This window comes from Lampetra fluviatilis, chromosome 13, assembly GCF_964198595.1.
Source record: "Lampetra fluviatilis chromosome 13, kcLamFluv1.1, whole genome shotgun sequence".
Lineage (NCBI taxonomy): Eukaryota > Metazoa > Chordata > Hyperoartia > Petromyzontiformes > Petromyzontidae > Lampetra > Lampetra fluviatilis.
In genome coordinates this window covers 924,263-945,099 of record NC_136287.1, presented here as the reverse complement: position 1 = coordinate 945,099, position 20,837 = coordinate 924,263, and the positions used below count along the sequence as shown (strand labels likewise).

Here is a 20,837-nt window from a genome sequence, read left to right as displayed (position 1 = left end):
GTGGGGTTGTGCATTGTGGGTGAGTGAGCGTGCGTTGTGAGCGTGCCTGCGTGTGCATTGTCCGTGAATGTGCCCCTCTGGTTTGCACGGTTGGCTCCGTACGGTGCGAAATAAGTTCAACACACATTGCATACATTGTGAGTATGTGGGTGTGCGGTGTGAGTGTGTGAGTATGCATTGTGAGTGGGGTTTGAATTGTGAGTGAGTGTGCATTGTAAGTGGGGTGTGCGTTGCCAGTTTGTGAGTGAGTTGGGTGTAGGATGTGTGTGCATCGTGAGTTAGTGTGCATCGTGAGTTAGTGTGCATTGTGAGGGTGTGTGCATCGTTAGTTAGTGTGCATCGTGAGTTAGTGTGCATTGTGAGTTAGTGTGCATTGTGAGGGTGTGAGCGAGTGGTGTGTTTATTGTGAGTGTGGTGTGTGCATTGTGAGTGTGTGAGCGAGTGGTGTGTGTATTGTGAGTGTGTGAGCGAGTGGTGTGTGTATTATGAGTGAATGCTGTGTGCATTGTGAGTGTGTGAGCGAGTGGTGTGTTTATTGTGAGTGTGGTGTGTGCATTGTGAGTGTGTGAGCGAGTGGTGTGTGCATTGTGAGTGTGAGCGAGTGGTGTGTGCATTGTGAGTGTGGTGTGTGCATTGTGAGTGTGTGAGCGAGTGGTGTGTGCATTGTGAGTGTGGTGTGTGCATTGTGAGTGTGGTGTGTGCATTGTGAGTGTGTGAGCGAGTGGTGTGTGCATTGTGAGTGTGAGCGAGTGGTGTGTGCATTGTGAGTGTGGTGTGTGCATTGTGAGTGTGTGAGCGAGTGGTGTGTGCATTGTGAGTGTGGTGTGTGCATTGTGAGTGTGTGAGCGAGTGGTGTGTGCATTGTGAGTGTGGTGTGTGCATTGTGAGTGTGTGAGCGAGTGGTGTGTGCATTGTGAGTGTGGTGTGTGCATTGTGAGTGTGGTGTGTGCATTGTGAGTGTGTGAGCGAGTGGTGTGTGCATTGTGAGTGTGGTGTGTGCATTGTGAGTGCGGTGTAGATGATGCGGGTGTGCATTACATGGGGGGGGGGGGGGTGATGTAATGCGGGAGTGATTTTGAAATCGAGTCTGGGCCAAGTTCTCCTTCTCCCTCCCCCCGTCTACTCCCCCCCCCCGAATCCCTCCCACCCGGGCCCCCGGTGCCGCTGTAGTATATATGAACTCACACACGCGACTCGGGCAGCTGCTAGCGGCACAGTCTGCATGCGGCACAGACTCGGATTCAAGAGACTGACACACTGAGACACAGACTCCGAGACACTGACACACACTCAGAACCACTGACACGCACTTATCGACAGTCTGAGATACGCAGACTCGGACACAGGCTCAAAGAAGGCAGAGACGCAGAGACCGACTGACTCGAAGTGACTCGGATACCGGTACAGAGGGAGTCGGGGACACACTCATCCCGGCAACACACACTAAGACAGATGCACAGGGCCGACTCAGAGACACAAACTCACACACATACCCATCGACTTCGAGACAAACAAAAACACACACACATAGGCTTACACAGACGTACACGCGCATATATAGACCGGAACAACTGCAGACATGTGGGCGGTCATAGGATCCGTACATAGACACAAACACATCTGCACATAGACACACACCTGCCCAAAGCCATATGCATAGACTCAGAGAACACGCGCAGACCCGGCCCCTCAAAGCGTCCGTGAAGGTCAACAACAACAATAGCAGCAGCAGCATCATCATCATCAGCAGCGGCAGCAGCAGCAGACGCACCTGCCTAACCCGGAGTGGCGAGGAGACCTGTCCGCTCACCACCACGAGGAGCTCAGGTGAGCACCGCCCAGGTGAGAGAGACGCTGGAGGCAGGTCGCAGGGCGAGGGAGACGCAGAAGATGGATCTTGAACGAGGCATCGAAGACAATGTTGACTCGGGAAGGCCTCGCCGAGTCTCAAGGGCCATGTTCAGGAGGGTGCTGCGACACGGGGATGTCCAAAAGCTTTGCACAGATGGGTTCAAGAATCCAATGCTGCACTGCCATAGGCACGGGATCTGAAGTCTCAGATCTGCGACGAGTGATTTAGTGTGAGTCTGTGTGAGATTATTCATTTGGTGAATTCCAATGTTGTGGGGAGCGGTGGCGCAGTGGTTAGCGCACCTCGCTGAGAACCCTACCGTCCGAGTCCGCTTCCCGCTCACGGTCAAAAATCGGTGGCGAAAGTCTGAACCGATCCTGGGCCTCCACTGAGTCGACTCAGCCTTAAAATGAGTACCTGGTACTGTGTGTAAACATCAGAACTGGGAAGACAACCCCTCGTGTGCCGTGCCGCCTTCATCGGTACTCGCTTACAGCACTCGCCCCAACTGTTGAGGCTATAGAGGATATCATTGTCTTTGAATGTCAGTGTGTGTGTGTAATTGTGGGTTGTGATATATTTTATGAATGCGTGTTGTGCTGGGAGTGTTTTGAATGGGTGTTTGTGAGTTGGAAAGAGAGGCTGTGTGCGCGTGTGTGTGACTTCGTCTGAATGGGTGATTGTGAAAGGGGGACGTGAGTGTGTGGCTGTGTGTACGTTTGTGTGAGAGTGACTGTGAGTGTATTTATGGGGATCATTGTGTGAGTGTTACTATACTTGGAGTGTATGCATCAATCTGTGTGTCAGAGCGCATGTGAGTGGTGTGATTGTGCGAGTGTGAATCGGTTATTTTGAGCGCGTGTCCGTCTGTGAATCTTGTGAGTTTATCTCGGGGGATCGTTGTCTGATTGTATATGGGAGTGTGCAAGTGAGTATGTGTATGGGACTGTATATGTGTGCGATACTGTCTTTGTGTAGTGCCACTGGGGAGCCAAATGCGGCTGGGTGCTGTGCTGGCCACCCACCCCCTCGTGTGCCGTGCCGGCCTTCATAGCTGCTCGCTCACAGCACTTGCCCCAAGAGTCTGTTAAGGCTACACGGGGGATCTTTGTCTTGTTCGTGCAGTGCAGTGGCCAGCGCGTTGCGCTACGAACCCGGCGACCCGAGTTCGATTCCTGCTCGCGACAAACGTCCGTGACGAATCACTGTCCTGGGCCTGCCCTAGGTCGACTCAGCCTCAAATAAGCACCCCACCTGATAAAGTGTGGACACATCAGCACTGGGAAGACAAAGGCGGCCAGGCGCGATGCTGGCCACCACCCCGTCCGCCTCGTCCGTCTTAACAATGGGCGCTCCTGGCTAATGGCACTTGCCCCGGCAACACGCGTGAGCTACACGGGGCGGGGGGGGATCTTTGATCATTGCCTTTGTCTCGTGTTTGTATGCGTGAGGCTGTATGCTCGTGTGCGTTGAACCCGGCGTCCCCTCCCCCTTCATCGCCCCCCCCCCATTAGAGTTATTTTTAGCGCCGCCGTGAGGCTGAGATTTTACATCAAATCCCAGACGGTGGGGTGCGGAGTTGAGCAGAGAGGGGGGGGGTCCCAGAGAGAGGCACGGCGGTTGTTATGACTGCGTTGAGGGTGGGGGGCAGGAAAGGAGGGGGGGGCGGGGGGGGGGGTCTTGGAGGGGGCTGTCGGGGAGGAGGGGGAGCGTGAGGCAGCAGGGAGGAGCGGGGAATGTGAAGAAGGAGAGATGAGCCGATGGGATGTAAGATCGACGGGGAGAGACCGGGGGGGCGGGACGTGGGGGGCGGGGCTGTGGAGCTGCCTTGGATGACTCCCAACTCCACCCTCCGCTCCACCCTCCACTCCACCCTCCGCTCCACCCTCCGTCCCATTCCGCTCTCTTTGTCTCCTCTCCCTGACTCAACGCTCTTCATCTGCGGCGCGCAAACTCAGCGGTGGAACGCGAGATGGAATGTTTGGGGGGGGGGGCGGGCGGGGGAGGAGGAGGGTTGGGGATGGAGTGTAGAGGGGGCGGGGGTGCCTGTACCGAGTGGGGGGAAGAAGCGGTAGGGGGGGTCACCTATACCTGGACTAGACCACGTGACTCTTGTGTAGTGGGTGAGGAGGGGCGGGGTTCAGGGGCTGTGACCCAGCGCTGTGGAGGTGGTAGCGAGGGTTGGTGGATCACACACAGATGCCGTGAAACTCACTTCCCACGGAAAGGGCGCTATATACATTCGACATATAATTGAGGAGTCGCACCCTGGCTCTACCAGCACAAGGCGGTACAGTGAGCGTGTGCTCCATCTGTTCCGTCTGTACGGGATCGAGTGTTGCTCCCTTGCGCGCGTTGGGGAATTTCTCCCGGTGCTCCGATTTCCCCCAACATGTGAACGATCATCACCAATTGGCCGATAACTCCTTCATACGCAGAGGATCGCAGAGCGTGGGCAAGCGTCGATGGCGCCGGCTCCTCGCCACCGCGTGACTGCTGCTGCTGCTGCTTTACCCGTTCCTCGTCTGTCTCCGCCTCGCGCTTCCGAGTCGCCACCTTCCCTCTCGACTGCGAGCGAGGAGCGAATACCGCGACATGACGACGACGACGACGACGACGACGACGATGATGATGATGATGGGAGTCGTTGAAACCTGGGCAGGATTAGGGACCCCCCGTCGAGAGGTCGCCGGTTCTCGGATGAGGTTACGGATCTCGTCTCTGTCATTTGCCAGGAATGCGCGGAATGCGACCGCATTCACAGTCGCAGCGAGCGCGACAAAGACAAAGATCCCCCGTGTAGCCTTAGACGGGCTGTTGAGGCAAGTGCTGTGCAGGTCGGAACCGCACACGGAACGGGTCGTGTGGCGAATAATCACTCCCAGCCGCCTTTGTCTCCTCGGTGCTGATGTCGGACTCGGTGTGGTCATCCCGACAGACGTTGGCATCGCTGGGGAGCTTGGGTCAGGGCAGGGGGTGATGGTGGGGGCACGGGGGCCTGGAGGTCATGGTGGGGGCACGGGTGGCTGGGGGTGATGGTGGGGGCACGGGGCCCTGGGGGTGATGGTGGGGGCACGGGGGATGGGGTCATAGGTGGGGCATGGGGGGCTGGGGGTAATGGTGGGGGCACGGGGCCTGGGGGTCATGGTGGGGGCACGGGGGATGGGTTGATGGTGTCCTCGGGGATCGATGTGTGTCTGGTTGCGTTGTGCTCCCGGTGCGTCTGGTTGCGATGGGGGTGTGGTAGGGCTGTGCTCGTGTGTGTTCAGGTCATGGTCGGGGGGGAGCGGGGTGATAGTGGGGAGCGGTGGCGCAGCAGTTAGCGCAATGTGCTTCGAACCTGGCGACCCGAGTTAAATTTTCGCTCACGACCAATAACAATTGCGGAATATGCGAACCGGTGCTGGGCCTCCCCTATGTCGACTTAGCCCTAAATGAGCACCTGGTGTGGTGTGTAAATATCGCCGCTCGGGATATAAAGGCGGCCGGGCGTGGTGTTGGCCACGCGCCCCCCCCCCCTCATGTGCCGTGCCGGCTTTAATAAGTGCTACTCGCTAACAGCAATTGCCCCAAAAGGTTCTTAAGTCTATACGGGGGATCTTTGTCTTGTTCTGGTGAGGTTGTGGTAGGGGATGTGCTAAGGATGTGGTAGGGGTGTTGCTCATGGTGTGGCCGTGATCGTGGGGGTGTGATCTGGCAAGGCTGGGAGGGGACCCCGTGAAGGGGACCCTGTCCCTGACACCGCTGTCCCCGCGTCTCTGTGCCACCCTCCCCCGTCTCTGTGGGATTGGGGAATTGAAATTGACCCCGTGGCTGCTCGCACACGTCTCAGGGTGGGTTCGGGTTGCCACCTTTTCCACTGTAGACCAGACCCGTACAACCTCCTCAGTCGTCACTCGGTCTATTATATATCGTTCAATATGTAAAGACGACTTGACAGACTTCTCTTGAGATGGCACTTCATTGAAGACACGTTCACTTGACACAGGCGGAGACCCCCTCTACAACAGCCCCGAGTCTCCCACTCATCTCCCCCTTTTATACCGACACGAGGCCACGCCCCCCTTCCCGAACCTTCTCGCCGACTCTGGACGCTCGCTCCACCGGCAGATTCCTCCGTCCTCTTCCGTCGCCTGACCACGCTCCCTTCTCGATCATTCCCGTAGCCACCGGTCCCTTCGCACTCACAGCTGACTCCCCTGTCCTTACCTCCCCTGGCCACTAGTGCATTCACACTGTAGGCTGACTCCCCTGTCCTTACCTCCCCTGGCCACTAGTGCATTCATACAGTAGGCTGACTCCCCTGTCATTACCTTCGTGGCCACTAGTCCACTCACACCGCATGGTGACTCTGCTATAATTACACATCAATTCCTGCCACCTGAACACAAGTGCCATCACACAGATCAGAATTTCTGTCAAACCCGGCAGGTGGCAACCCTAATGTGGAACGATTCACTCTTGCCCCGCACCACCTCTCAACCGCCCCAGCCTCATTGGCGATTCAATTCATAGTCGATAATATAATCAATTTAATAATCGCGTTATATTGCATTGTTTAATTGTGGTCAATGTAGCGGCCACTAGTGGCTGCATGGTTCATGTGATATGATTGTGGCCAACGTCAGATTAATAATGTGAATCGGTTAATCGATTCATCCATCCAATACACAAAGACAAAGATCCCCCGTGTAGCCTATACGGGCTGTTTGGGCAAGTTTCAGTTTCATTTATTTGGTATAGCCCTGTGAGCCATTCGGCTCTTAAATCGGGTGCAATCGCAATAAACAACAAACAAAACATCAACAAGAAAACATCTTAAAGTGACTATGTGACGATGTGCAAACAGAAAAAAAATCCAGGAAAAGACAGCAAAATATTCCAGAAAAAGCACCGTACACCAACAATGTGTGCAAAAATCCCAGTGGGACGCAAGTCAAACAACAATAACAACCACAAGACAACTTAGATTAAGGCCATCAGTCTAACTCCGTACTACAACAAACTAACATGGCCAAACCAAAAAACTTTTCGAAATCACCAAAAAAAAGCCATAAAAGCAATGAAACAGTGATCATAGGAATTGTGACCGAATTTTCACAATAAACGACATAAAACAACATGTACCACCAAACCCTGCAGCCATAGCTGGCTGCATGAGTCACTCCACAACAGCAGGAGCATCAGTCGGAGTATCAAAATGTTTTCAATGCACCTTTAAGATCAGCACACTATGAAGGCCGGGGGATGGTGTTGGGTGGCGTGGCTAAAAGCACGACCGGTCGCCTTTGTCTCTCCAGCGCTGATATTTACACACCATACCAGGCACTCATATTTAAAGGCTGAGTCGACCTATGGGAGACCCAGGACCGGTTCAAATATTCGCTACTAATAATTGGTCGTGAGCGGGAATCGAACTTGGGTCGTTGGGTTCTTAGCGCAGCTCACTAACCACTTAGGTTTTTTCGGTAAAGTCACGTAGGTAAAACATTAAAATTAATAAAAGTAAAATAAAATAAAATCACGACGTTTCGGAGGCAACACAAGCTTCCGTCTTCAGGTGGAACCGTCACAGCCACGACAGCTGTATCAAGTAAATGAGAGATTACAAGAGCTACCACTCCGTATATATAATGGTTGGAGAGGGGAAGGGCCAAGTATGGCACACTTTTTGTTAATATGGTAAGGTGAGGCTTAAGACTAAGAATAGACTGCATAACAAAAGGCTGAGCCTTTGTTATGGAGAGGTACGGTTTGTGACTAAGCCTGGCCTACATAACAAAAGTGTGAAAAAAGAAACAACTAAACATGGTAAAACAAGCCTGGCTGTCTATCAATAACCTGTAATAGTTGTCTGTCAAATAAAATGGTCCAAATAAGTGTAGTTAAATCTTTTTTGCATGGTTAATCACATCTTTCCAATGATTACTCAGTTTGTAACCATCATCACGGTTTAAATTGTCTGTGTTTGTATATTTGTATGGCTTCGTGTACAAACCTTTGATGGTAGCCAGGAGGTTTGCAGAGCACCTTGGTCTCGGAAAAGACAATTTCATGAGAGCCCACAGAGTTGTAGCAATGATCGGCAACGGCCGAAGAATCAGTTCTGCCGTGTTTCAGATCTGACTTGTGCTCGAGGACACGATCAGAAACATGACGTTTCCTTTCTCCAATGTAGCAATCACCACAACTGCAACTCAATTTGTAGACTCCAGGATACTGTAAGTCAGGAACGACATCCTTCACAGATGGAATCAGATCACGGATTTTATGCACTGTACTGAATCGGACTTGGATCTTATGTTTGAATGAGGGTACCCCTATGGGCTCCCCCTTGTCACCAGTTATAGCCAACATGTTCATGGAAAAGTTTGAATCAGACGCCATCCAGACATCCACCCTGCGTACTTCCCTGTAGAAGAGGTATGTGGATGACACTTTCGTCATCTGGCCACATGGCCTCCCAGCATTGAACCACTTCTTGGACCACATCAATTCTAGACACCCATCCATCAGATTCACCATGGAAGTGGAGAAAGATGGTAAACTACCATTCTTGGATATTCTGTTTGAGAGGAGGCCTGACGGATCCTTGGGACATTCTGTCTACAGGAAAGCCACCCACACAGATTGCTACTTGAAACCGGATTCCCACCACCACCCATCTCAAAATAATTCTCTCATCAAAACGCTATACCACAGAGCCCATGGCATTTCTGACCAACACCACCTGGCCGGTGAATTAAGACATGTACATCGGGCCCTCAGGATGAACGGATACTCTGACTGCACTATCCGCCAAGCTGTTTCTCCCACCACACAGAAACAGCCACATGAAACTCCGACCAAAACTATCACGTTACCATACATAGCAGGCGTGACCAAAAAGATCTCCAAAATTCTAAACAAACATAAGATCCAAGTCCGATTCAGTACAGTGCATAAAATCCGTGATCTGATTCCATCTGTGAAGGATGTCGTTCCTGACTTACAGTATCCTGGAGTCTACAAATTGAGTTGCAGTTGTGGTGATTGCTACATTGGAGAAAGGAAACGTCATGTTTCTGATCGTGTCCGCGAGCACAAGTCAGATCTGAAACACGGCAGAACTGATTCTTCGGCCGTTGCCGATCATTGCTATAACTCTGTGGGCTCTCATGAAAGTGTCTTTTCCGAGACCAAGGTGCTCTGCAAACCTCCTGGCTACCATCAAAGGTTTGTACACGAAGCCATACAAATATACAAACACAGACATAATTTCAACCGTGATGATGGTTACAAACTGAGTAATCATTGGAAAGATGTGATTAACCATGCAAAAAAGATTTAACTACACTTATTTGGACCATCTTATTTGACAGACAACTATTACAGGTTATTGATAGACAGCCAGGCTTGTTTTACCATGTTTAGTTGTTTCTTTTTTCACACTTTTGTTATGTAGGCCAGGCTTAGTCACAAACCGTACCTCTCCATAACAAAGGCTCAGACTTTTGTTATGCAGTCTATTCTTAGTCTTAAGCCTCACCATACCACATTAATAAAAAGTGTGCCATACTTGGCCCTTCCCCTCTCCAACCATTATATATACGGAGTGGTAGCTCTTGTGATCTCTCATTTACTTGATACAGCTGTCGTGGCTGTGACGGTTCCACCTGAAGACGGAAGCTTGTGTTGCCTCCGAAACGTCGTGATTTTATTTTATTTTACTTTTATTAATTTTAATGTTTTTCCTGCGTGACTTTACCGAAAAAACCTAAGAATATGAATCCTTGCAGTCACGAAAGCTTCAAATCTAGAACTGTGAGTGTACACAACAACAACAACCGCCATTCGCCACTAAGTGGCGCTGACGTCACCACGACGCTTGTGCTAGGCTATGTGCACGTTAAGGCCACGTGAAGTGTTGAACGCCCGCTGGCAGGAGGTCAGGTGGCAGAACCTAGGTGCCATGGGTCGACTGACTCAGATGACTGGCCGATGTACCACCTGTGTCCCCTACTGTGCCATCTTGCCTCCAACTGCCCAGTAGCATCCTTCACGAGCCTCCTTTACAGAGGCCGATCTTGACACTGCTGGTACCTGTCATCGGCAAGTCTACTCAGCTCCACATCCTCTTGTACCACATCACTTCATCTCTTCTCTAGCCCGTGCCATGCCCGTTTAGCCCCCTCTATCCGGCCAAACAAAAGCTGTTTAGGCATGCGGTGGCTGGGCATGCGGGCTACATGACCCAGCTAAAGCAGCCTTGCCTTCTGGAGGCGCTCGTTGATAGGACTTTGTCCAGATCTTTCAAGGATTTGTAAGCTCCTCAAATAATCCAGCCTGGTTAAACCCAGGATGGATCGTAGGCAGGCAAGCCTACATATTTCTAACCAGCGAAGATGTTCCATTAGGGAGATCCACGTTTCGCAAGCATAGAGAAGGGAGGGCATGACCGTGGCCGAGAAGACATGAAGCTTTGTGTGGAGCGACAGACCAGGTAGCTTCCACACAGCGTTACGCAGCAGATGAAAAGATAATGCTGCTTATCTGAAACGGATTGAGACCTCTGCTATCAAACCGGAGCCGGTCATGAGCACAATGCCCAGGTATGGAAAACTCTCCACTCTCTCCACAACTACCTCATTACCAATTTGGAGATGTTGGGGTGGAATGTCTGATAGTGTAAAATACCTAGGCAGGTGCTTAGTTTTCATGGGACTTAGTGACACGTTCCAGTTTCAGCAGCAGCGCCTCCAACTCCTCCGAGTGAGCAGCAATCACGCAGATCATCGGCATACGTAACATGGTTGACCAATAGGCAGCCATCCTTTGACCACACCCAGGCATCGATCAGCCTCCCATTATATCTGTACCAGATGAAAATTCCTACGGTACACCCATCGAAGGCTTCACGAAATACGTGGTCGAAATAGATGTTAATTAATGTGGGAGCCAGAGGACATCCCTGTCGCAACCCAAGGTGAACAGGGATTGGCTCCGACTCCCGGTCACGTAGTTTTACCCGGGCCTGCTCACCATCATGAAGGTCCTTAATAATTTTGAGCAGAGGGTCAGGGACTCCGAAAGCATGAAGAACAACCCAGAGCCCAGACCTACTTATGGTAGCATAGGCCTTGACCAGGTCAATAAAGCAGAGATGTAGTTTTTGTTGGAATTTCCTACACCTCCGCTGTAGCAGATGGACAGAAAATATGGCATCTATGCAGGACTGCCCTTTCCTGAAACCATATTGGGACCGCCGCAAGCCTCTCCTCAACGTGTCTAGCAAGGCGATGTTGAATAATCCTTGCCAGTGTAATGTGAGGTTATATCCGGGTCGTTGACGGATTACAACTCGTCACGACGATTGGCTCTGCCAGTCCTGATTCATAGCCAATGGGGGGAAGCCTAGGGGCGTGGCCCTGACGTAATGGAAAGGTGACAGCTGGTTGTAGAGGATTGGTTCTGCTTGCTTTAGCCACAGCCAATGGGGAGACGAGTCAGGGGCGTGGTCCCGGGAGCCTCTGGAATATTCCATAGAGGCTAACCAGGATTGGTGGAAACGTACCACGTGACCCGGGTATTAAATAGGGTTGGAGACGAACGACACGTGGTCAGAACGGGAACGAACAGAGGAAGGGGGCCATGCGGGAGCGGGGCTCCGGGTTGCCACGTGGTGGTGCGTCTCTCTCTATCTATCCCTCTCACGCTGCCTGCCAGCAGTGTGAAGGGAAGCTGTAATACAAGTTGAATAAAAGACGGATTCCAGAAGTCGCCTCAACGACCTTTATTACATTGGTGTCAGAAGTATCTCTTGAGACCATTTGGACGATCATTTAAAATGTCCAAGCACCTCAAGAAGAAGAACCCACCGGACCCTCCATCGGAGGAAGAAGTTGAGGCGGATGAGGACGAGCTGCTGGGAGCTGCGGGTCCTCTGCCTCCGGCTGCTGCCGGAGGCAGGCTGGAGAGGCGACGTCTTCGACTGCGGATGAGGGATGGCGGCGATTGGCGGAGCAAATTGATTCGCTCCGTGCGATTTTGCTGAATCTGGTGACGGCGGTCGCATCTTCAGGGGCCCTCGGTCGGCCGCATGGAATGCAACCAAGAGCCGATGGCCAGGATTTTCAACGGCATTCGACGTCCGCCATTGCTCCGGCCGCGGAGGGAGAGGCCTCCATCTTAGGAGGGGCTGCTAACACGCGGCCGCCGGACGCCATCTTGGGCAGGGCTGTCGACATGCGGCCGCCGGGCACCATCTTGAGCGGGCGTGATGCCACGCGGGCGCCGGACGCCATTCTGACGGAGCCGCGAAATACGCGGGAAGCGGGATTGGGGACGCTCGAGGCGTCCGACATTCACCGCGGACATCGCCTTCCTCAAATCAAGGAATTTGTCGCAGGGGGCGATTGGAGTGCGTTCACGTGGCGCTTCGAGTCAGCCTTTCGGTCGGTGTGATGGACGGAGGCGGAGGCACTGGAGGCGCTGCCCACGCTGCTGGATGATGTCTCCTTGGCAGTCTTCCGATCCATCCCGGCGAGCAAGAAGAAGACGCTGTGTGACGCTTTTACGGAAATGGCGGAGTTTTACGAACCGCCAACGGCGGCTACAAGGAGATTGATGTCGCGTCGTCGAGGACCAGAGGAATCGCCCTTGGCATACCGAGGGGCGCTGTTAGCGCTTGCCATGGCTGCCTACCCCGACTCGTCCGCTGATCTCCTGGATCCTCTCATCCTTTCCAGAACGACTGAGCTGGCCCAGGAACTTAACATCTCATTGCCAGTGTGCGGACACGAACCGCTTACGTCGTGATGGGCGGCGCGCTGCATGGACGCCAAGTTCAACCTAAAACGCTGGGATCAGATGGCGGCATGGACGGGGAATCCCGAAATAGATGATCCACCATTGGGGTGGTCTCCAAGTCGAGTCATCCACGGCTCCAATGACTCCAGCGACGACGAGGTGATGGCTGCTGTTCCTCGCTGGGCCCCGAAACGCCGGCCGCGCGAGCGGCGTGATGGGGCCGGACGACCACGTACGGAGACCGGGACGAGCGACCGCCGGGTTTCAAGTGTGGCCGACGAGGCCATTTCGCCCGTGATTGCTGCTGCCGACCTCTGCCTTCTCAGCTCCCGTCGGGCCGGCTTCCATCTCCTCCACCGGACGCAGATCCACGGCACCCTCAGACAAGTCGGCACACATCGGACACCCGGCAGGTCTTGTCACATGACCCATCCACTCGCACACATGTTTGCACTCCGGACGGTAATTGTGGTGTACCTGTGTCGATGCCGCACTCTGCAACACAATGGAAAAAATTGGCCCGTAGGGTGGTGGCTGCCGCGTCGGGGTCCTCGACGGTACAGGGTACCATCGATGGCATCGATGTTCGTATTCTGGTGGACACTGGCGCGTCGGCCACCATCATTTCCGATGTTATTTTTCATCTCCTGTCCATTCCTACGTCACGGATCCGACCGGCTAATGATGCGTGCGTTGCTGCTAATGGGGGTGGCATAGGTATTTTGGGGCGAGTTGATGTGCGCATTGCTATCGGGAATATCACCGCGGAGGGACCAGTTTTTATCTCACATTCACTGGCCGTCCCATGCCTATTGGGCACCGATATCTTGCGCCGCATGCCAATTAAAATACTCGTCGACCAAGGTTGCTTGGAAATGCCAGGGGGCCGTAGGATGTCGTTCCTGCCGTCCCTGCTGGGCCGTTCGCCCCCAGGTAACGCTGTTAACGCGATTGTTGCTGCCACGGTGCAGGTGCCGTCGGGCTCGCAAATGCTTATTCCGCTGTGTTACCGAAAGCGTTTGGATGCTGCGGACGGTGCGACGGGTGTGCTGTTGTCCCCGTCGAATTCTGTGGCTAAATCCTTTTCCCTAGTGGCGGCTCAAACTATCGTTCGGCCTGGTCAGGCTCCGTTTATACAAGTGTTAAATGGAGGCCCGGACCGGGTCGTCGTCCCGGCTGGCTCGGTATTGGCTCACGCCACTACCGACTTCACCAGCTTTGAGGGTGAACCACCCACTAAAATGGCCACGATACGATCGTTCACACGATCGATGGATCGCGGAATTGTGCGGGGAAAATACATCTTTGTCGCACACGCAAAGGAGCGCCTTGCAATCATTATTGTCGGAGTGCGCTGACGTTTTCAGTAAAAACGATTTGGATCTGGGCGTTACCTCGCTCTTGTAGCACCATATTGACACCGGTGCGGCGGGACCGATTTGTATGTACCCGCATCGTATGAGCCCTGCTGAAATGGAACACGTGCGTGGCGCGGTGGACGACATGTTGATGGCCGATATAATTTCGCCGTCCAACAGTCCTTGGGGCGCGCCGGTGGTGCTGGTTAAGAAAAAAGATGGGGGGACGAGGTTTTGTGTGGATTTCCGCCGATTGAATAAGATATCCGTGGCAGACGCATACCCCTTGCCATGGATGGACGACTCGTTGGACGCTTTGTCAGGGGCAATTTTTTTCTCTACCCTCGACCTGTCATCTGGCTTTTGGCAGCTTCCCCTCAATGACGAGTCCAAACCAAAAATGGCGTTCCGCACGCCACAAGGCCTCTTTGAGTTTAACCGCTTACCTATGGGCTTGAATGCGGCACTGGCGACGTTCCAACGCCTGATGGAACTGGTGCTGGCGGGGCTGCAGTGGGAAACGTGCCTCATATATTTGGACAATATCATCGTTTTCAGCCGCACGTTCGAAGAACACCTCCAACGACTGGAGACTGTCTTTCAGAGGATGCGCTCGGCTGACATAAAATTTAAACCAAAGAAGTGCCACCTTTTGCAACGGTCCGTCCGATACTTGGGTCACATCGTCAGCTCTGACGGTGTGTCCATGGACCCTCAGAAAACGGCGTGTGTTCGAGAGTGGCCCACGCCCACTTCGGTGGGCGACGTACGGCGGTTTATTGGGTTCGCATCCTACTATCGCCGTTTTGTTAAGAACGTTGCGACGCTGGTTAAGCCACTGCATGTTTTGACGGGGAAAAATCAGAGATTTAAATGGGGCCCGGAGGAGGAGCGCTCTTTTCAATCTCTTCGGGATCACCTGGCCACCGCGCCGACGCTCGACTACCCAGACTTTTCCCAGCCGTTCATCCTTGACACGGATGCTAGTGATATCGGCATAGGAGCCGTTTTGTCGCAACGGAAAGACGGGGTCGAGCGAGTGGTGGCATGCGGCAGCAGGGTTCTGTCCCCTGCCGAGACGCGATATTGCATGACGCGACGGGAACTGTTAGCAGTCGTACATTTTGTTCATCAGTACCGGCCGTACCTGTATGGAAGGAAATTCCTCGTGCGCACTGAGTACGCAGCTTTGCAATATTCTTTGAAATTGGAACAACCATCGGGTCAATTGGCTCGGTGGTTAGAATCATTGCAGGAGTTTTCCTTCAATATCACGTACCGCAAGGGTACTCGCCATGGCAACGCGGACGCTCTCTCCAGGTTGCCCCCGACTCCTCCCTGCGCCTGTCTGACGGGTACGCACCGCTGTGCAGCGCTGCCTACCTCGCCCTGTCGGGTTATGGGGGCGATGTCGAACGATGAAGGCCAGGATGTACCCGTTGGCGCCGACGATACGCTGCATTTGCCGCACTCGGTGTGGCTACGCGAGCAGGAGGCTGATGCCTCTCTGGCTCCGCTGCGGGAACTGATCGGGAAACCGAGATCTCATTTGGCGGGATGGAAATGGCAGATGTTTCGGGGCCAGGCGGGATAACTGATGTGTACGGAGGGATTGTCTGACCGTTCACACCTGGTTGTGCCGACATCCCTTCGCCACGACCTGCTCCGTGCTCTGCACGCCAACAAGCTAATGCACCTCAGCGTGCAGAAAATGTTGCCCGCGATGCAGCAGGATTTCTTTTGGCCTGGCATGACAGCTGATGTCACTAACTTTATCTGGTCATGCCATGATTGTGCAAAGAGGAAACCGCCTCGTCAAAATTACGTCCCGCCACTACGTTCGATTGAGGTGTCCCGTATTAATGAGCTAGTTGCTCTGGACATCCTGGGCCCGTTCCCTCCATCGGCTAGGGGAAACAAATACCTTTTGGTCGGGGTCGAATCTTTTTCTTGCTGGCCTATGGCCTGGCCCTTGCCTGACCAAACGGCCTCGTCCATCACCGAGGCTTTCTTGAATGTATACGTCATGGATAAAGGAGCACCCGAAGGGCTGCTCACAGATCAAGGACGTAACTTCTCCAAATTGCTCAAGGATGTATGCTCTGCGCTGGGTACAAAGAAAATCCGCACTTCCCCTTACCATCCGCAAACGGATGGCATGGTGGAACAATTTAACTGCACCCTTTCGGCCATGCTTTGTCACACGGTGAGTGAAAAACAAACCGATTGGGACTTGCACATACCGGGCGTCCTGGCGGCATACCGCATGGTTCCGCACGCGTCCACAGGATATTCGCCATTTTTCCTGATGTATGGCCATGAGAATGTATCCCCGAATGATGTGCAACTGGGTGCAGCGGGGAAACAACCGTCCCCTTCCTTGCCTGATCATGTACGGGACTCGCTTAAATGGGTTACGGAGGTACGAGAAGCCGCCAGATGTGCGACGGCCCGTACGCAGGCAAGGAACGAGAGGTATGCGCGTCGATCGCGAACTGACATGCGCTGGTTGGTGGGCGATATGGCATGGCTCCATTACCCTCAGGTGCCAGTGGGTACATCCCCTAAACTGCACAAGCCTTGGCGGGGGCCTGTGAGGCTGGTGGACATTCGGAATCCCCAGAGTGTTCGCATCCAGTATGGCCAACGTCGTTGGTATGTCCATTCGTCGTGGCTCAAGCCATACGTTGACCTGCGTGCTGGCCCTTCATCTCCACTTGTTGACCTGCCGGGGTCTGGCGTGCCGAATGTGCCACTTGCCTCGCCGATTGAGCTGATTGATCCCCAGCGGGGCTGTGTTCTACCCCCCGCAGACGCACAGGTTTTGAAGGACGACGAGACCCCGGACGTTCCACCTCCAAAGGGGCCTGTCCCAGATACAACAGAAACCGAAACTTCTTCTCCACGGCAACCACCTCCTGCTGAACAGTCGGCGAGGCAACCACGAACGAAAGGAGGAGAGGGTCCGGCGTTGCGTATGCGGTCGAAGTCTCTCCTGTTTCGCTAATACTGCTTGCCTTGCGATCTGTCACCCTGGTGTTACTGTGCTCCAGGGGCGCCCTAATGTATGTCTGTTGTTTAATGTTTTACATTCCTCAGCGCGTTGATGCCTACTCCCCCTTACCTTGTTAATGCGTCTCAGACGCCCTAAGATTATTCACAGGGATTCGGCCTGTCACCCCTTTTCCCAGCCGAGACGGCTGACTTTTTACACCGGGGGAAGGGGGGGGTGTGATGAAATGTGAGGTTATATCCGGGTCGTTGACGGATTACAACTCGTCACGACGATTGGCTCTGCCGGTCCTGGTTCATAGCCAATGAGGGGAAGCCTAGGGGCGTGGCCCTGACGTAATGGAAAGGTGACAGCTGGTTGTAGAGGATTGGTTCTGCTGGCTTTAGCCACAGCCAATGGGGAGACGAGTCAGGGGCGTGATCCCGGGAGCCTCTGGAATATTCCATAGAGGCTAACCAGGATTGGTGGAAACGTACCACGTGACCCGGGTATTAAATAGGGTTGGAGACGAACGACACGTGGTCAGAACGGGAACGAACAGAGGAAGGGGGCCATGCGGGAGCGGGGCTCCGGGTTGCCACGTGGCGGTGCGTCTCTCTCTATCTATCCCTCTCACGCTGCCTGCCAGCAGTGTGAAGGGAAGCTGTAATACAAGTTGAATAAAAGACGGATTCCAGAAGTCGCCTCAACGACCTTTATTACACCAGGACCTTTCCCGGCACACTGAGGAGTGAGATGCCCCTGTAGTTGTTACAGCTTGCGCGGTCCCCCTTCTTAAAGAGGGAGACCACGAGGGCATTCTTCCAATCCTGTTGAACCCGTCCAGTGGTCCAGACTGTTGTTATGATGTCATATAGGGCAGTCTGCGCACAAACGCCACCCTCCCTCAGCATTTCGCTTGGGAGATCATCTCTGCCCGGTGCTTTTCCTGCTCTCTGACTCTGGATCACCCTCTGTGCTTCAACGGATGGCACCTCAGCCAGCCACTCACAGCGGGTAACTACATCTTCCAATATTCGAGGCACGGCAACCTCAGCAGGGTCATCACCACTTTGCCCCATGATATTTTCCAGGCTGAGAGATTTCCCTTCCCCCAAGACCTCACATAAATGCTCAGCAAATCTGCAAACCTGTTCCTGGGGGTCAGAGATTGGATCACCTTTCTTTCCCCTGATGATGGTGATAGCTGTGGGGCTGCAAGTTAATTTTTCGATGGAGTTAAAGAGTAATTTGTGATTGCGGGCCACTGAGGTAGACTCCATCTCCTCAGCAACCCGCGACCACCACCCATCCTTACAGCGCCTCACGGCTCTCCGAACCTCAGAGCGAAGGTTGCGGTAGGCCTCCTCATGCTCTCATGTGGGATGCTGTAAACGGCAGGAGTGGGCATGTGGCTTTTTCTCAGCCAGCGTGAACACCTCCTCTGTCAGTCAGGGTATCTGGGAGGTTTGGACCGTGTACCCAAAGCAGCCATTGCAGCCGCATGAGCCACAATCCTAAACCTTGCCCATTCCCCTCAACATCAGGAGGAGTGGGGAACAATACCAATCCCAGCTACAAGCGATGATGAAATTCTCGCTTGCAACTTTCATCAGCTAGCCGAGACCAGGCCACTGTGGGTTTTAATAGGGTCCTTGGTGTACACCCACCACCGGAGTGGAAGAATGGCAGGCGCATCTTACAGATGACAAGCCGATGTTCAGTGGGCCGATCAGCTCCACGGTAAGTCCTGGTGTCAAGGATATGGGCCCGCATCCGCTGTTCCTTCACTACATAGTCCAGCAGATGTTCTTGCTTGGACCCGGCGTGCATCCATGATGATGTGTGGATGCGCCGTTTCCCGAACAGCGTATTTGTAATTACAAGCCCATGGGCTTCACAACAGTTTAGCAGTCCCCTACCGTTGTTATTGAGCTGATCTAGTCCATGCCTTCCAATCACTCCAGACCAGGTGCCAGGATCATGACTAACTCGGGCATTAAAGTCACCCAACAAGTTGACTCTATCCCGAGGGTCCACTTTAGCTAGCACCTGTGACAGGAGGTCATAGAAGGCATCTGAGTCATCGGCTTTGTCTGCATCCCTCCATTGATCTTCGGTGGAGGCATACGTAACCACGACCACCACTCCTCGCCTCTGGTTAATGGGAAGGCGAGCCCAAACGGGTATGGGGCTTACAGCTTCCCACACCTCACCGCGACGCTCCCACGCTCCCTTCATTCTTTTGTTCAGAAGAAGAGCCACTCCCTGTTGTTTGGCAGTCTCCTGCCCCGAGTAGAGGACTGTCCACCCCTCATGGTGGCAGGAGCCAGAGCCGTCCACCGGATCTCCTGTACACACACATGTACATACACACATACTTGTACGCGCCTGTATACACACACCTGTCTGTACACACACAAGACAAATATCCTCCTATCCCCTTTTAACAGACTGTTAGGGCAAGTGTTGTAAGCGAACACATATTAAGGCTGGCACAGCACACGAGGGGGCGGGTGGCCAGACCCATGCCCGGCCACCTTTATCTCCCCATTGGTAATGTTTACACACCACACCAGGGACTTATTTGAGGCTGAGTCGACCTAGGGGAGGCACATTATCGGTTCAGATAATCGTTACTGGTGCTGGCTGTGAGCGGGAATCGAACTTGGTCTCTGGGTTCGTAGCGCAGCGCGCTAACGGCTACACTACCGCTCCCCATACACACACACATGTAGACACACCACACACACACCTGTACACACACACCACACACCTGTACATCACTCTGCATTCTTTCAGGTTCAGGGACGGAGTGTGTGCCTGTTGGGGAGGTTTGGCTGCGGCTGTCAGTGCACGGCAAGTGGGGCGATCGGGTGGTCCGGGGGGGGGTAAGGGGAAGGGCCAGACGGGTGCCCCCATGCCCCCACCCCCGGCACTCTCTTCCCCAGTGGGAGTATTATTATCAGGCCTAATCCCACTCACGTGCATCGTCACACATACACACACTCACGGCCTATATGGAGACAACGCGCACACACTCACTTGCTATATACAGATCACAAAGACAAAGAACCCCCGTATAGCCTTAACCGACTCTTGAGGCATCTATGAAAGGCCGGCACGGCACACGAGGGGGTGGGTGGTCAGCACCACGCCTGGCCGCCTTTGTCTCCCTCGTGGCAAATTAGGCTTAGTCGATCTAACGGAGGCCCAGGGACCGATTCAGACATCAATCGCCACTGATGTTGGCCGTGGCCGGAAATAGATTTGGGGTCACCGGGTTCCAAACGCAGCGTCCTACAAATGACGACAAAGATTCCCCCAAGTCGCCTTCCGCGTCTCTACTCAACAACATGAAATGCAGACAATGGGCGACAGACACGCACACGGCAGCAATTTCAGCCACACAGACACACTACGCATACTGTAGGCGGAAGCACAGAGCCTATGTAGACTGTGTACATTGATATAGATGCCCGGGTTCGTAGCGCGGTGGTGCACTAACCACTGCAGACAATACACAACACATAAATATAACAACAGCAACAACAACCTCCGTCCACCACTAAGTGGTCGTGACGTTCCCACGGCGCTTGTGCCATGCTAGGTGCACTTTGAGGCCACGTGAAGTGTCAAATTCCCGCTGTGACAGGTCACTGAACAGACCCAGGTGCCACGGGTTGACTGACTGACATATTGGACACACACACACACTGTGTGCACTGTGGACATGCAGTCTGTATGTCGACTGTAGTGGACAAGAGACCCTGGGGGACACTGGGCGGCTCTGTGTGCGCTCCCCTCTCGGCGCACGGCCCCGTGACGCGGATCAAGGCAGCATTGA

At 53.6% G+C, this 20,837-nt stretch overlaps 1 protein-coding gene across 1 annotated transcript in view; it reads left to right on the top strand.

Moving 5' to 3' along the window:
- The first annotated feature begins 1,222 nt into the window (after window positions 1–1,222).
- The window catches only part of LOC144935380 (cell migration-inducing and hyaluronan-binding protein-like), a 50,427-nt gene continuing 30,812 nt past the window's right edge, over window positions 1,223–20,837 (top strand). Inside the window, 1 exon segment of the mRNA XM_078861954.1 lies at window positions 1,223–1,827. The gene's annotated coding sequence lies outside the window, so the exon portion shown is untranslated.